This window comes from Puntigrus tetrazona, chromosome 14 (assembly GCF_018831695.1).
Source record: "Puntigrus tetrazona isolate hp1 chromosome 14, ASM1883169v1, whole genome shotgun sequence".
NCBI lineage: Eukaryota > Metazoa > Chordata > Actinopteri > Cypriniformes > Cyprinidae > Puntigrus > Puntigrus tetrazona.
This window is the reverse complement of record NC_056712.1, coordinates 1598974-1615797: the sequence shown is the minus strand read 5'-3', so window position 1 is coordinate 1615797 and position 16824 is coordinate 1598974.

The following is a 16824-nucleotide window of genomic DNA, read 5'->3' as shown; positions in this document are numbered from 1 at the left end:
AACAATAATAATTATGCTTAGCCCATGTGTATTATAAGTGAAAGTATGCCGGCGCTAAAAAACAGTAATAATGTGTATAATGAGTGGTGAGCAGAATATGAGTAACTAACCACAGTGGCATCAGCGTGTGACTCACAGCTCAAGATCAAATATAAGACTGGTATCCATGTTACAGAAATGTATTTATTTGTTCAGCTCAGTTGTGTTTGTTTGATATGTTCCAAGCTAAAAGACGGGCAAATCAGTTCCAAGAGGAAATATCTAATCATTACAGATTCAGCAATGCTTTTTACAGGATACATTGTTTTAATACTCCAGTGGTAACGAAGTCAAAAAAAAGCTAACCCGTTTGTTTATTTCTCAAAATATCTCTAAAATTAGCATATTGGTTATAGTCTGATTTGTTTTTGAAAGACCAGCTATCCAGGGTCTAGAGATAAGGGTTATGTTAAAAAGTAATATTCAAGTTCAATTCCGTATGAAAAAAAAGAGGGAGAAAGAGATTTAAAAGAGATTCTGGTTCATCTGTCATACTGGAAACACAAGGTCAAATGGAGAGCATTGCGCTGTGAGTGTATTTTTACTGCATTGTATTCTGCACATTTTAAAACAAACACCAGTGGCATCCGCTAATATAATCAAATTAAACACTTATCCAGCTCCACATGTGTGGCTTTTCTAATAGAGTAAAATTGCTCAGTGATCCACCTGGTACCGTATTGCACTGGTAATGTGAAGCGTTCCGTTACGAGTCTAGTCAAACGTAATTTACTCCATAAAAGAGCTCAAACAGTAATAGAACCAAACAAAAATTGGCATAGTTGCTTCAACAAATGCACTTTTAGTTCATAATTAGTACATAAATGTACATAATTAGTAAAGGAAAAAATTGTGTAGCTGTGCGTACACACCATGAGTGTACACACTATACACTACTTTCATTCACGGGACCCAAACTTATGTAAGTTTTAAATGCACTTAACAGTTTTGTAAAACAGTAATATTAGCGGTGTAGATCTTATTAGCATTAGAAGTCATATTATAAATCCTTTAAACATATTTAGAAGGTAATACCTGTATTTCTCCGGTTCTCTGCACTGACTTTTAGCGCAACCGGAAGTATCTATGCACACACTCGCTAGACCAGAAATCCAAGATGGCGAAGGCATGCAGTTAGCCCATCGGGTTGTATTTACGTGGTATTTGGGTCAAACGTTTAACCGAACCTTTTGATTAGAAGCCAACCAATGGGTCAAAGACACCCAGTCGTTAAGATCCATATTTTACCCAGCAGTGGATTATATTTAACTCAGCACTTTTCGAGTGCATGTGGGACAATAATTTAAAATGTATTTAATCAATGAGTCAATCAATCAACAAACTATTTTTAGCAAAAGCCTGCGTTTTATTATCACATTTAATTTCCAAAGCACCACAGTTTGTACAACAGTCAATGCAATCAAACATTTTCAGATTCATATGTTGTGGATAAAACTGAATATGTTTCTAACCCACTGGACATTTAATTTTGAAAATGACGTAAAATCTTAAGAAGCTATGTGATATCATTTTGCAGAAATATATACAACAATCCTGCATTAATATATGCATACCGTTTAAACATACTGAAAATGGTATGTTAGTATGCTATTAAAAATACATCCATGACACAGTGTCATATTTATTAATTGCATTTTTAACTCTCTCTCACACACACACATTATACACTCACAGTTTGTCTATAAACCAGAGAAGTAAAGATCAATGTGACTGTATAGTTAGCAGTCCTGGCTGTACAGTTGCAGTAGCATAGACTGTACAGTCGATCAATGATCACAATTTGATGAAGCCCTACTTCAAAGCGCCCTCTGAAGCAAGCTCTTCTATTGTGTAATAGCACATTCGCATATTCATAAATGTGCTTTAAAAGTGCATCATTATGATGCAAAACTAATGAGCTTAATAGTAACTGGTTTTGTCTCTAGTTCAGACACACTAGGCCTGGCTGTCATATCATGTGCTGCTACATGATGGATACTTGGCCCATCCAACGCAGAAGAGCTACGAGAGAGCAAACGGAAGATCAAAAGCACCGACAGTGCAAGAAAATCCAATTAGGGGCAAATGTATGCAATTTGATAATTTACGATTCCCATTGAGACAGTGATAAAACAGACTTCTAAGCTCCTTCTTGTTTATGTATGAAAAGAGGTCTGGAATAATGCAAGACAACTTTTTATAGAAAAGAAGGATCCTGGTGTGGATAGACTAAAGAAACGACCCTCAACCCCTGCAGAAATGTGAAAATCCTCCAGTTAATGAAACTAGGGATGGAAATAAAGCTACACAGAGGAATATACAGAGAGATTGAATGAAATGAAATCACATGCATTGTATGCAATGGGATTTTTCTTTTTATTTTTTCCTCTCGAATTATGTAGCATAGTCATTAGAGAGCATTCTCTGAAAAATATTCCTTTGATGTCCATATGAATCTTAAAATTGTCCAAAGCAGCCCTGATAACTATTTTTTTATTTTTTGCTATTATGCTGCTTTCTAAGATACCGTAGTTTTACCAACAGCTTGACCATTTTATAAATGATTTGATCAATGACCATAACCTAGATTTGCTTTGTTTGACAGAAACCCTGCTAAATCCAGACAAATATATTACTTTAAATAAGTATACTATCCAAGACTACTGCTATAAAAATAAGCCACATCCAAAAGGTAAATAGGGAGGTGTTTCTACAATTCATAGCAAATAATCTCAGTACTTCTAACAGGGCAGGCTTTAAGTATAACTCATCTGAAACATATAGCATTATCTAGAGAAACACATGTTAGTGAAAAATCCCTGTCATGTTTGAGCTAGCTACTGTACACAGGCCAACAGGGCACCACAAAGATTTTATTAAAGAATTTGCTTATTTTCTAACTGAGTTAGTACTTGATGATGTAACAAAAATTAGGTTCTTTAGATACAGTCGCTTCTTTTATGCTTAAGAAATATAAAAGAAAACAGTCTTTGGTATAGTGAGTCCACTCGCACCCTAAAGAGAGCAGCCTGGAGAAAAATAAAAATGGAGGTATTTGGTACAGCCTGGCAGGAAAGTACCCTATCGTACAGAAAAGCATTAAAAACTGCTACATCTGATTATTTTTGTCTCTTTTAGAAGAAAACAAACATAATCCTGGTATTGATTCAATACAGTGAGTAAATTAGCAAAAATAAAGATGATGACATTCCCAAAAATCACAGCAGTAATGACTTTATGAACTACTTTACTTCCTAGATCGCTACAGTATCGCATCAGATCAGTGCAATATAGATCCCCTGAGAAGAAATTCCACTCATTCTCTATTACAGGAGAGGAAGAATTATCTAAACTTAAATCATCTAAACCAATAACATGTATGTTAGACCCTATTCCATCTAAACTAATAAAAGAACTGCTTCCAGAAATCATAGATCCTCTTTTGGCTATTATTAATTCATCATTGTCATTAGGATATGTCCACAAAACCTTCAAATTGGCTGTTGTTCAGCCTCTCATTTGAAAAACAAAACAAAAAAACATCTTGACCCCAAAATTTTGTTAATTACAGACTGATTTTGAATCTTCTTTTTCTGTCAAAGATACTAGACAAGGTAGTAACCTCACAACTATATTCCTTCCTAGAGAAAAATGGTATCTGTGAGGATTTAGACTGTACCATAGTACTGACACTGCTCTAATGTTATGTGGGTTTTAACTGTAACGTTATGTGTACTGTATGTTTCTTACTAGGTTTGCTGTCTACACAGGGTCAGAAAGCTGTCAGATTTCAGCAAAAATGACAAAATTTGTGTACAAAAGAGGTTGCATAGGTTAGAAACGACATTCCTTTGGTGACCTTTTTAAATAGCTTCATATCACACTATTATCACAACTATTTGTGGATAAATAGTAATATACAGCACTAACATTTGTTTTGCAGATATAAAATTTGCATTTACATGTAAGTCATTTAGCAGACACTTTTATCCAAAGCACATTCAAACAACACGACAAGTCTCAGTTAAACTAATTGCAATGCATGTAGCAATTTTTGTATATATCTGATAAAATAGAAAACAAATCATAGTGCCAGTTTCTTAAAGAAAGAGAATATATAGGCAATTTAGAGGGGCAAGGGTGTTTTTTTTCTTTCGAGATAGATAAAGTAGAATTAGAATAGATAGTTCTAGAGGTAGAGGGTCGAATAAAGATGGAATATTTGTGTGTTTTTATCCATTTCTTAAAGACGGCTAAGGATTCAGCTGCTCTGATTGAGCTGGGCAAGTCATCCAGCAGGTTGGAACAGTTATTATAAAAAGTCTGTGAAAGTGATTTTGTGCCTTTTTGGGATTGTACAGTAATGCAGAACGCTAGTTGTTCAAATTATGAACAGAAAAGCTAAATTACAGTTTTTTGTTGTTGTCGTTGTTTTTAATCGACCTAGGCTTAAATGTAAATGTACACAACCCGGTACCGTTATGTTTGCTTTTCATTCAACGATGGATGTCTACACGAGTTTTCAAGTGGCATTTGCATATTGTATTTTTCCAAATAGGAAGCTGGAAAATCTCAGCATTCTTATCCAGATGAAACCGGCAGAGGTCGCATAAAACCAGTCAATCAGATTAGAGCTTGCCAGTTGATAAGTGCTTTCCAGTTTTGAGTGCAATATTAATCTGATGGTTGTCTGGGGCTGAGACAATTTTGGACGCTCGCTTGGTTTCTGACCAAAGCAAATAATTAGATGAAGACTTGATAGACTTAACTTTTATCTGGAATAATGTAGTGTATTGTCCTATAACTTGCATCAACTAAAACACCTTCAAAATGGGAAAATAAATTTTAATCATGCTGCAGATAACCTCCTGGTAGAAAGCGCTATCTAAACGACACACTGAACTACAGGGTCAATTCTTCACACTAACAGAGCATCATTAATATCCCCTCTTTGGCAATGCCTGTCACAGAGAGTGTGATAAAGCATTGTGGATGCTATCATTTTAAAGCCAACTCTTGAGACACAGCAGGGATTGTTGTGTTGGCACATAGCGATTGCTCTGTTCTTTAAACCGCTGTGTGCACACCATGTCCCCTTTCACTGCATCCGTCAGCAGCATGACAGAGTCTCTCCAGTGGGCGTTTCATTACAGATAACAGCGGTTTGCGCGTTAAAAGTGCCACTGTTAACTGTTTACTGCATCATGCTTTCTGCATCTGAATGTTTTGTACTGAGAATAGAAAGAACACTGCTGAGATCCAGGCTTTCATCAAACTGTACTGTAGAATAGACAGATGGCTTTAGGTAAACATTTATGAAGGCGAACATGACACCAGGAAGTGTTCTGAGGTTGTTAGGTTAAGCCACTAAATAACTTGTCATTATATCCTACCAAGACCCTAATTTTAAATGAGTCGATCCTCTTTGATTGATTCATTTATTTTTTATTAGTCAAATAAAAGGTTTCCTTTTAAAAGTTTTTTTTTTCCCCTAATTGTTCTAATCAAGTTTTCTTTTGACTCAAATAAACAAAAAAACTAATTAAATACTTTTTTTTTACAATTTCATGTGGACTTTAAAGTACAAAGTGGCCTATACATGCCATAATTAGGAACTTAAAACGTTCTATAAAGGAGTCATCAGATTTTTCCATACGTTGATATGATTCTTAGGGTCTTAATGAAAATTCTATAATAAACTTTGGAATTTTCTGATAAAGTGGTAGGTTTTTTTTTTTTACCCTGTCAAAATCTTTCATCAAGCCATTCAAGTCAATGTTGCTTTAAATGTTAATGAGCTCTGCTGACCCCGCCCCTCTCTTCAGTGGAGTGAGTGACCAGCCGTTCTCATGAGACTTTAGTCGTGTTTCAACCAAGCGTATATATTATTCATATATATATCAGTATGCATTTAAATAATGTAATAAAATGTTGCACAAAAAATATTGTTTTCTAAAAATTTTATCTGTGTAATTTCAAAATTATATAGAAATTTAATATCTCGTTGAGCGAAATGAAGTGTATGCATATAAAACAAATAAATAAAAGTAAAAAGTGAGAATTAAAAGCGGAAAGTATAGGCGCGTGGGCGCAGATTACGTGTTGACGTCAATAAACGCGACCCGGGGAAAAAACGCGAGAAGCGTGCTTTGCTGATCGCGGAAGCAGAAACAGAACGCTAAAGCAAATATCTTTATAAACTTTAATTATATTCTAGCATAAATTTGATGTGTTGTAAAACATGTACTGGATTAATATCGGGTCATATTAAGAGCGGAGATTATTGGTTTTAACGCAGATGATTCTTAATGGGGTGCCGTGAAAATTCGATGTGGACGTTAACGGTATGCGAAACCCTCCTGGATTTGGTGAGGTAACAACATACCTTCTTGTTCTGAGACTTTGATGAATGAAAATAGTGGTACGTGAATGTAATTTATATTTTATGTTGTTATTTTTTTGTTTATGGACAGAACTGTGACGCACGAGATGGCGAGCCACCCAAGAAAAAGGATCTTTGAATTGATTGGGATCGTCAAAAGAGAGATTTGTGCCATTCTACTTTGGTAGGATTGAACTAGTTCTTTATTCGTCTTTTGCACTACAACCTGTTCAACCAAGAGACCACACTTATTGATTTATTTTTTTGGATACCACAAGTGGGCATTCTGTTTTTGTGTTTTTCTGTGGACTTCTATATAGACAAAAAAAAAAAGATACCGAGTGATTCATTTGTGAGCTGTTTGGAATCCATTTGGACTGTGTGCAGTAACTTTTTTTTTTATTTATTTTTTTTTTATTTGGTTGCCTGGTCAGGTCAAATAACCAGTAAATAATAAGGATTTAAAACCTAATAACAAACTTATTTAAACCTAATTAATCTACATCTTACAGTAATATTTAGAAATATTGAATCAGTTTAACATCTGTGTCTGACAGGCTCTTCACAAATGTTTTGCATAAGTAATAGTTTTAATTGTGAGGAAAAAAAACTAAACAAAACTTACGTACAATATACCCCGAAAAACCCAACAACATATGTTTAGATCTATTTTACGTTACGTTTAATGCTTCTTCTTATTGTGTTTTAGAGCTTTGCTTTTTATGCTATTCGGCTGCTCTTACAGCTTTCTATGAATGTGCCCAAACAATCTCTAGCTAGTATCTCTCTTTATTTTTAGCAAGCTACAGTATGTTTTCAAAAACATCTTTAAAATTGATTTAAAAAGAGTCGCCCTAAGGGTAAAAGTCACTATTTATTTATATATTAGAAACATAATGATTTTTTTTTTCTCCTTTTATGCTTTTAAAGACAAAAACATAAAAGCACCAGCAGCGCACCCAGAAACTGTTATGTAAGCAACTATTACATATTGCCCATCAAAACAATATAGTATGAAATATAAAAGTTAAACCCTTCCTTTTGTAGGAGGGACCATTTTCACAGGTATATTTCTGCTTTAAATTAGCAGGGGTCTTTTATTTATTCTCACATTTTTACAATAACTAACATGCTTTGATGCAAACACCCTGACAAAAGTCTTCTAGCTGATCATTTGGAATCCGAAGTGGCTTACATGAAAGGCAAAGGCCTCTAGATTACACTTATTTTACCAAAATAAAATCTTATCACGCCTTGATATTTAATTATTTATTAGGACAGAAAGGTCAGACTTTGCTCAGACGAAAGTTGAAATGCATCCTGACCTCTGACAGCATGCCAAAGATTCAACCGCAGACCAAAGTGCCGATCATCAAGTCTCCTGCTGAGGTGGCAGACATCTTTAATGCATCTAAACGTCAAATAATGATAAATAAAAAAAAAAAAAAAAAAATGAAACTAGTGAAGTTCATGACAGGCCACCCCGTAAGACGTCTGTTCGAGAGGACCGTTTGTTAGTTCGACAGTCCAGGGCCAGCCCTTTTTCGACGGCAGTAGAGCTACATAACAACTGGTCACCAGAAGCCCCTGTATCTACAAGAACCGTTTTTTAAAATACTGTCCCATAGCAAGTCACACGAATGTTTTCATACATATGCATTTGCTTTAGGAAATACCTTGCCATATTCCATTATTCGCAGTAAAAAAATCTTCACACATCGGAAAAACAACTTAAGCAAGCATAAAACCTTTGATTCATTTATGTAAGCATTACAAGGTTTGAAATAAATCAAACATTGCCAGACTGGTCCTACGCATGATTTACTAAGACACAAAGCTCTCGGGTGACCTACACTCCAGGTCGTAAAAGGTGATAAGGGCTTGAAATGTAGTTTGCTTTCTGGTGGGTCTTGAACTTATAGAAATCGATTGAAAATAACATTTCTCATATAATGCTATATTGTAATTGAGGTCAGATTGTGTCTTTCAGGAAAGGAATTCGAGGTGAGCGTTTTTCCTATAACGCACAACGAGTTGTGCTGTCGGCAGCTCTGTTGCGACCTGTCTGGTACTCGGTGGTAAACTTGTCCTTCTGTGTGATGCTTGCACAGCCACTGTTCCCGTGATTAAAGTGTCTGTCACTGCTGGCTCTGCATTAAACACAGCGGACCGAACAGGACTGGAATACAGTGGCTAGAGATAGCAGAGGGGAATGTATACATCAAGATTAAGTTAATAGATACACATGGACAGACTCGTATAACATAGGGAATAATCTTGGGACTCATAATTAGATTAAATCTAGGTGCAGGTAGGTTTCACACACACACACACACACACACACACACACACACACACACAAATTAAAATTGCATGGGTTGTTAAAATAAATTGTAGGGAAAAAGGGGTAACAAATGTTTGAAGAATATCAATAAAGATCTATCTAGCATTACACTAACCGAGTATGTTCTTGCATGTTTTATATAGCCACAGATTGATAGATAAACAGACATGTCCAATCAATATATTCAAATGACCCCCATAAAAAAAACCTAAACAAAACCTGACCCCTCACAAATCAAGCACTTCTCTATAGGGATTCTGAGTGCCAACATGCTGTGCCATCTTAATGGCTTTCAATAGATTTTAATGACCTTTCTACAGTCGATATAATCAGATTAAAACCCACCATGAATGTACAAATTAGAAATAAGTATGACACACGGCTGTGACTATCTGTGCTACAAGGTGCGATCTACGGCTCCCCTAAATAAGACATGAGCTTCCCTGAAAACGTGATTCGTGGAATCACTATTATGTGTAAAAGTACATTCGTTCATTTAGGCATGATGTTGATTGAAACCAAATTAACTTCAATAAAGAAACTCTACAACATGCCGGGGTGCTGCAGTGCAAATCCCACTCACGTGTAGTACATGTTAACTCAGATTCGTATAAAAAATATATAAATGTTGGAGGCCGTTTTGGAGGATGTTTTATATATCTAGTCCCGTTTTGAAACAAATGATCCCCCATTATAAATAAGTAAGTCCATGGTATATAGTTTGAACATTGTTGTGCTATCATAAAGGTTTATGATAAGGTTTTGCAGCAATTGGATGGCCTTGAGTTGGTCATGTCAGCCCAGGTCACTACTGTGAAAATATCCATTTGCAAAGATGTCCGAAATGCTCTATTAGCAGCAGCTCAGAAATACTTTATTATACCCATAGCAGCAGCTCAGAACATCATAGTAGCCACTAGATTAATGTAATAACTGCCAAACAATCATTTGCAACACCCAAACAATTTGCTAGATATAACAATACCTAGCACCAAGTGAGAACACTGGCGATGCAATCGTCTTAGCCATCACCTAGAATAATAACTTCCTAGCAATACGCACACAACCATTCAAAACACCATAAAAATGGTTTAAGGCATGTATAACCTTCACACTTTAAATCTTCAAACTGTTCAATCATTCTAACTACATATGTTCTAAATCACCTTCAAACTTTTTAAGCTTTCGTAAAGGCAAGCAAACATTCAAGGCAGGTGCACAGATGGCATTAGGAACGGGGGAGACATGACCCCGGACCTCGTTAACCTGGATTAATCAGGTTTTACACTATGTATATTAGCCTGTAGTGGCGGCCCGCTCCCGGCTTCCCGCTCATGCACTAAGCGATTTTAGAAAAAACAGCCGTGGCCGCAGTGTCTGACCCAAGTCCCAAAACGTACTTGTAGCCAATCAGCAGTAAGGAGGCGTGTCTTTTACTGAAAAGAGGAAAGCACTCAATCTGAGTGCACAGGAAAGATAAAAATATAGATATATATCAGAAAAATAAGGACTAAGATCAGGCAAGAGCTAGGACTCGCATAAATACTGGAGTAGCTTTCCAGCAGCGGAGAGAACTCCGAGTGGGAAGGCCTTGAACTGGGCGATGAGGTTGTGGTGTTGTTTTTTGTTTTGTTTTTTTTGATAGGTGATTTATCAGTAACTTATTTGTGTTGGCTTTTGTTTGAACATGCATGTGTGCCATCTTCACGTGTTTCCACAATCCTCGTTGCCATGGATTTGTACTTGCATTAGATTTTTTTAAACGGTAACACCAGTGACACAACTTCAGGGCACCGCTACCTTTATTTTATATTTCAGAATGTATATTTTCCATTTAGTTTTTTATGTAATTTCCATGTAACTAAGTTATGACACAGTTTGTAATTATGTAGATGTAATAGGCTGTTACTGTTACACATTTGTAACAGAATGAGTCTGTTACACCGCTACTTATGTGACCAAAAGATTATCACACATGTGTTGCAGGCTTTATAAAATGTAATGATAAATTCAAGCACATAGACATAAGCTACTTGAAGTCATGATTGTACTTTTGTGTATTTAACCAATTAGTACACAGCTTCAATACATGCAATACCTTTTTAATTACATTTAAATTAGATGATGTTAAAAAGGCATAAGCTACTTCAAATAAAGTGCAATAAATAAAAAATAAAGTGTAAATTAGTTACATAAGTACATTTTATTCTAAGTACTCATCTAAGTGGTTACTACTAAGTACCTTATTGGGTAGTTACTCTGTATTATGATGTTACCTGAGTGGCTTATGTAATAGGTATGTGACAAACATTTCATAAGCAGCTGCATAGCAAACTCCGTCTGTTACAAATGTGTAACAGTAACAGCCTATTACATCCACAAAATTACAAACTGCAAGTATAAACCGTTCCATAACTTAGTTACAAGGTACATTTTGTTTTATGCTAGTACAAAAGGGTACTGCTAAGTACTTACCATGTAATTACTCTGTATTATGGACACTTAAAATAAAGTGTTACTGTCATATCTATTTTAAATTCGTATTACAACCTGAAGCATAAAAGATTGGACATCTTGGCTTATATAGTTAATTTGGAATGAGCGGTCAGGATCAGAGGCAGCTCTGTGTCTGTGGATGTGCAACGCTGTGTAAAAAAGGGATTGAGTGAATGAAAAGAAGCCATTTATATTACCTGACTAGCAGAGAGATAAGCAGCAGACAATTGAACAGGAGAGTTAGAGGGATACATTTCGAACGCCATATTGCTTCCTACAACAATTAAAACCATTGAAAAATATGCATTCCCTACCTTTGTCGCAACATTAAGTACGGCATAACATACTGATGGTTTTTGGTTTATTTAAATCCTGTGATTTGAAAGTAATGATTTGTGTGCATTTGTCTGACGCAGTCTGTGAGCCATGTCTGTGTCACCGACAGACTGATGATGAATCATGCACATGAACGCACTTCTACATAAAAAGACACAAACATAATCTGTGTATTAAGTGAATGTTTGGAAAAAAAAAGAAAAAAAAACAAAACAAAACATTTATTTACAAAACCATCGTAAGGCTGAAAGTAATTCATAAATCACCAATTTAGGAGAAAATCATAAAATAAATAAATAAATAATGGATGTGTCAGTCCTAAATTTAGGACGCCTTTATTGATGTTAATCTAAGAAAAGAAAAGATTGAGGCTTTGGATTGAAATGCTTTTGTAGTCAGTGTATTTGTAATGAACATGATTAAGTGATCTTTACTCTTTTCTTTCGCTTAAAAAAAAAAAAAAAAAATCTTGTACCATGTATATATACTTTTCTGTATTGGGATTGTGAATATAGTAATTAATAAGCAAGGAATGGAAGAATTAATGCAAAGCTGCTTGGTGATTTTTGCACTGGAGCCTTCAGAAAATTGTCTCAGAACTGACTTTGCTGACTTTCTTGATGTCATGATGCTTATTGTGACTTCTTTTGCCAGCACATGTCATAAATGATCTTTCTGTGAAAACTGAACACCGTCTACAACATTATTACCTGTAATCGAGCCTCAGCCAGCAGGAACATACGATCATTCGCAATGATAAATCCGTAAATGCATTTATTTTACCCCTTCATTCCAGCGTTTGGTTTATGCATGTGCATGTCACCGGTTCTTCGGTCGGAGTCTGAAATGTTTTCTCAGTACAGTGTCTGCTGGAGTAACTGGAAAGCTGAATGAGTTGGCAAAACTGGTATCATAGGATCAACCAGTCATTTTGCTTCATAAATCCTCGATATATCATCAGACATCAATGATATTTAGTTTGGTGTTTCTGCCTACTTGCATTACATAAATTACCAAAGATCATGGTTGCGGCTGGCTCCTAATCCAACGGTTTTCTACTTCCTGTAGACAGATGTAATTGGCAATTATAGAGTTGTATGTAGAACGCACACCATTACCACAGACCGAAGATGCATCTGGAAAGAGCCTAGTTGTAAATATGTGGAATGATTCAGCTGATTTCTAATAAAAATGTATAAAAATTCCGTTATACAACAGTGTAAGTGTAAGGTTTGCAAACATCTGAATAATCCAAAATGTTCCTTTAAAAAGCTAGCACGCCTATACATTTTAGCCATTAATTAATCATCACTTGCTATGCGCTGCACAACCCCTCCTTTAAACATTCCCCTTGAAAACACTGACAGCATTTACTCCTTAGTTAAAACACACAGGAGAGTACTTGTTTTTCCTGTCAGAGGAACACGTAGCAAGCTGAGATGACTGCACACACCGTCTTGACATTGTTCATGATGTGTCACCTCATGCACTTACATGATGGCTGTAAACAATATTTATGTTCTTGTGGATTGTTATTGGCCTCTGCCTGGTCCTCTGAGGAGTACCGCTAAGGCTTCGGAACACAGAGAGGTAAATAGCACATGAACTAACAAGGCCTAGAAAATCGTAATACTGCATTTAGTAAGAAACTGTAATAACACAGAAGCTAATCTATCTAAAATGAAAATGTAAACATCCTATAAATAAATAAACACACTTTCTCTTACTGAACTGTCAGGGTCAGGCTAGGATGGTTTCCAAAGCAATGGAATTTAAAGGTGAATTTTATTTATTTATTTTTTTGTCCTATCTTGTTACGGATCTCAGATTGTTTTCAAACAGTGGCTTCTCTTCTGTGCACTCCAATTCTGAAATGCCATTAGATTCTGTTGCTTTAGAAACCACACAAGCCTGGACCTCCCATCGTTTACAGAACTCCCGAATAGCTATATGCTCAACATGCGTCAGTACATATCTTGACAATTTGATGGTATTACGCTGTGAACCACACAGAGAAAAGAAAGGCCATTCTCAGATCATAAAATGCTTGACAGGGTATCGTGACACACATCTTATTCAGTGAGAGCGTTGTTGCATTGTATCGGAAACGGCACACTGAGTACGGTATGCCAGCCATAGGATTTTCTCAAGTACATCCAGCCATAAAAAGGAAAAAAAACACATATAATCCCATGTATTATGCCTTAGTATATTAGTAAAAACTACCATTTAAAAGTTTATATATATATATATATATATATATATATATATATATATATATATATATATATATATATATATATATATATATATATATATATATATATATATATATATTTTTTTTTTTTGTATTCTCATTTTCAATTTAAATGATTTTATTTTGAATAAAGAATAATGAAATATATTGATTATAAAACTTTAATTGTAATAATATTTCACAATGTTAATATTTTACAGTATAAGGTCTGATAATGGTAGCTTAACTAACATCAAGACAAAGCCAGAATCAGAAACAGATCAAAACTAAGCAACTCATTTTGACAGTAATATTGTTATGAAAACTTCAGTCCAACAAAACAGAGTTAAATAAACATGGACCGATCCAAATTTGTTAACATCAGGATTTCATAAGCACAGCAAAACGGTGCATAAACACCTAAATAAATTCTAGATATCACATTTACAATTACTTTCACAAATCACGGCTACTGAAACAACAACACCACCATAAATGATCATTTACTTGGCTTGAAATTAAGTATCAAGGCATATCTAGCAAAAAAAAAAGAAAAATTGATGTCAGGCCCTCTACATTTCAGAACCTCAACCTGAATTCATATAAAAATTTCAGTGTCAAAGCACCGAACGGTATCAAATTTGCAGAATAGAGTGTCGGTAATGTACAATGACAAGATTAAACACTCAATTTTCAGCTAACGGTATATTTCATTCTTGAATGCAGAGACGTCTCAGCGGGATCTTTGTAATAAAATCGACATCAATCGCTAGAAATTAAGTGTAAAATTACGTGGTTAAAACATATTGAGGAGAACCTTCAGTAAATGAGGTCACATCTTGCTAATACAAATGGCATGGCATCACCCCATTTAAGATATATCCGCAAAGCTGAAGGTCAATATCAAAATCGTTTTACAAAAAGAGGTTGGGAAAGGAAAAAGTCAAAGGGAATATGGACAAATTCTGATTTTATATATTTGCGGTGAATCAGGGAGAGTTAACACTTAATACTTATCAACTGTATAATAGTTTCTCAAACACTTAATCCACAATTGCTGCATATGCTTAAAAACAGATGGGAAATTCTAATGAGGATTGTACGCGTTGCTTTATAAATCACTCATTGGCCAAGCTGTAAAGCATTTGCCCAGAGTTATTGAAGTCTCAGACAGTCTCGCATCCAACCGCGAACTTACAAGTGACACCATTACCGAGGCTGTCACTGTGCTTGTTATGCTCTGGGTCGAGAGGTCAACATATATTGAAGACAGTAATATCATTCTGCAATTTGCCCGTGAGGCTGTGACCAAGAGACCCTTGGAGGCGATTATGCGAGAAAGCATTCCATCAGAAGCCAGTGTTTTGGCCAACGGTATGGGCACAGAACCAAAGCTGGAGGTACTGTGTAAGACAGATAAAGAAAGTATCTTTATGATGAGTTGGAAAAGGAGCGGTGAGGAGCGAGGTGGGGAGGCGAGAGGAGAGATTGGGCCTGAAGCAAGAAGCGTTTTTAAAGCAAGTTTTTTTTTTTTTTTTCTTCCTCCGAAATTGCTCACAAGCATGGAGGAGAGCAGGAAGTAACAACATTTTAACCAAATAACAATGAGTTGCAAGTTGAAATCACTAGGCCACGTGACCCACTATCCTCCTAATGCCCAAATATACACAATACGATTTTGTCCCACACAATGATATTTGTCCACTGTAAGTATAGTAACATAAGTAAAATGGCAGAAATATATAATCCATTGTAATTTAAGTGGATGAATCTTGTTCATTGTGTTATAAAAGCTATAACCACAAATAAGTGAACGCATTATGGTTCTTATGAATATTCATTAAATGATACGACATGTTCTAAAGCTCTTTAAAATGCATTATGCATTCCTTATAATGTGTTAAGAATACCCCAGGCTTCATAGAAAGCGTTTCCAGAATTTTTAACCAAAGTATTATGATTTTAATTAAGAATCACACCAACTTGTGTGAAAAAGGGCATCCAATGACCCCTTTAAACATCCTGAAATTAATGAAACTCGTTTTTTCCAAAGAACAAGGAAACTTGTATTTCACAGGAGAAGCTAGTAACAACGCAGGTGATAATTTACTACTAACAATCAACGCAGCTCACAGAACTTTCGCAGTCCGCAGAGTCCAAGATCAGCACGTAGACGACAGGTGAGTAAATCCTCTCGAACAACAGATGAGTCGGTAGAATCTCCAAGAAGACCAGGCGCTGACTTTGTGTGAGACAGAGCTGCTTAAGTGCAAGTTCGAATGAGATGCTGATGAGTGCCGTGATCAGGATCAGGTGTGTGGGCGATTGATAACTCTGGCAACGGACTCGCTGCATACGAAAGCTGAGAAATGCTGTCTTCAAAGGACGTATTGCAAGGCGAGAAGGCAACACGTCCAAGTTCAATGCTAGTTTCATTTCCTATCTCCTGAGATGCGTCATCAGATAATTTTTTGAAAGCAGCAGATATTGAGTTATTTATTTATTGCGCATTCCAACCAATTTCAATCAAACGTATAAAAAGTTTGATTTCTAGCAAAATCGGATAACTCCACATTTCGTGTTTTGATGAAACCGACAACACCGCTGCTGTTGAGATCATAGACTGTAAGGATGCGATACACGCAATGCACAGAGCTTTTCCCCCACCATTTAGTTTGAAGCAAATGTATACGTTCCATTCAAAGGGCATTGAAGTGTGAGTGACGTGAATTCAAACAGTATTTACAGAGGTGCATGATATCACACTCGTCCACGTGAAGACGTCAAATCCATGAATTACCGTTTCGAAGTGAAGTAAACTTTATTGGATTTCCCCTCCTCAGGGGCCATGTAGGGACCATTTCGGTCGGAACACAGTTCATGCACGGAGCTCGCTTCTAATGATCCGATTGTCGAAATCAGGTGTGTTAACTAAGAGAGCAAAATACTGTATGCAGAGCAGGGGAGTATTGTAGAGTATTGCTGCAAGTG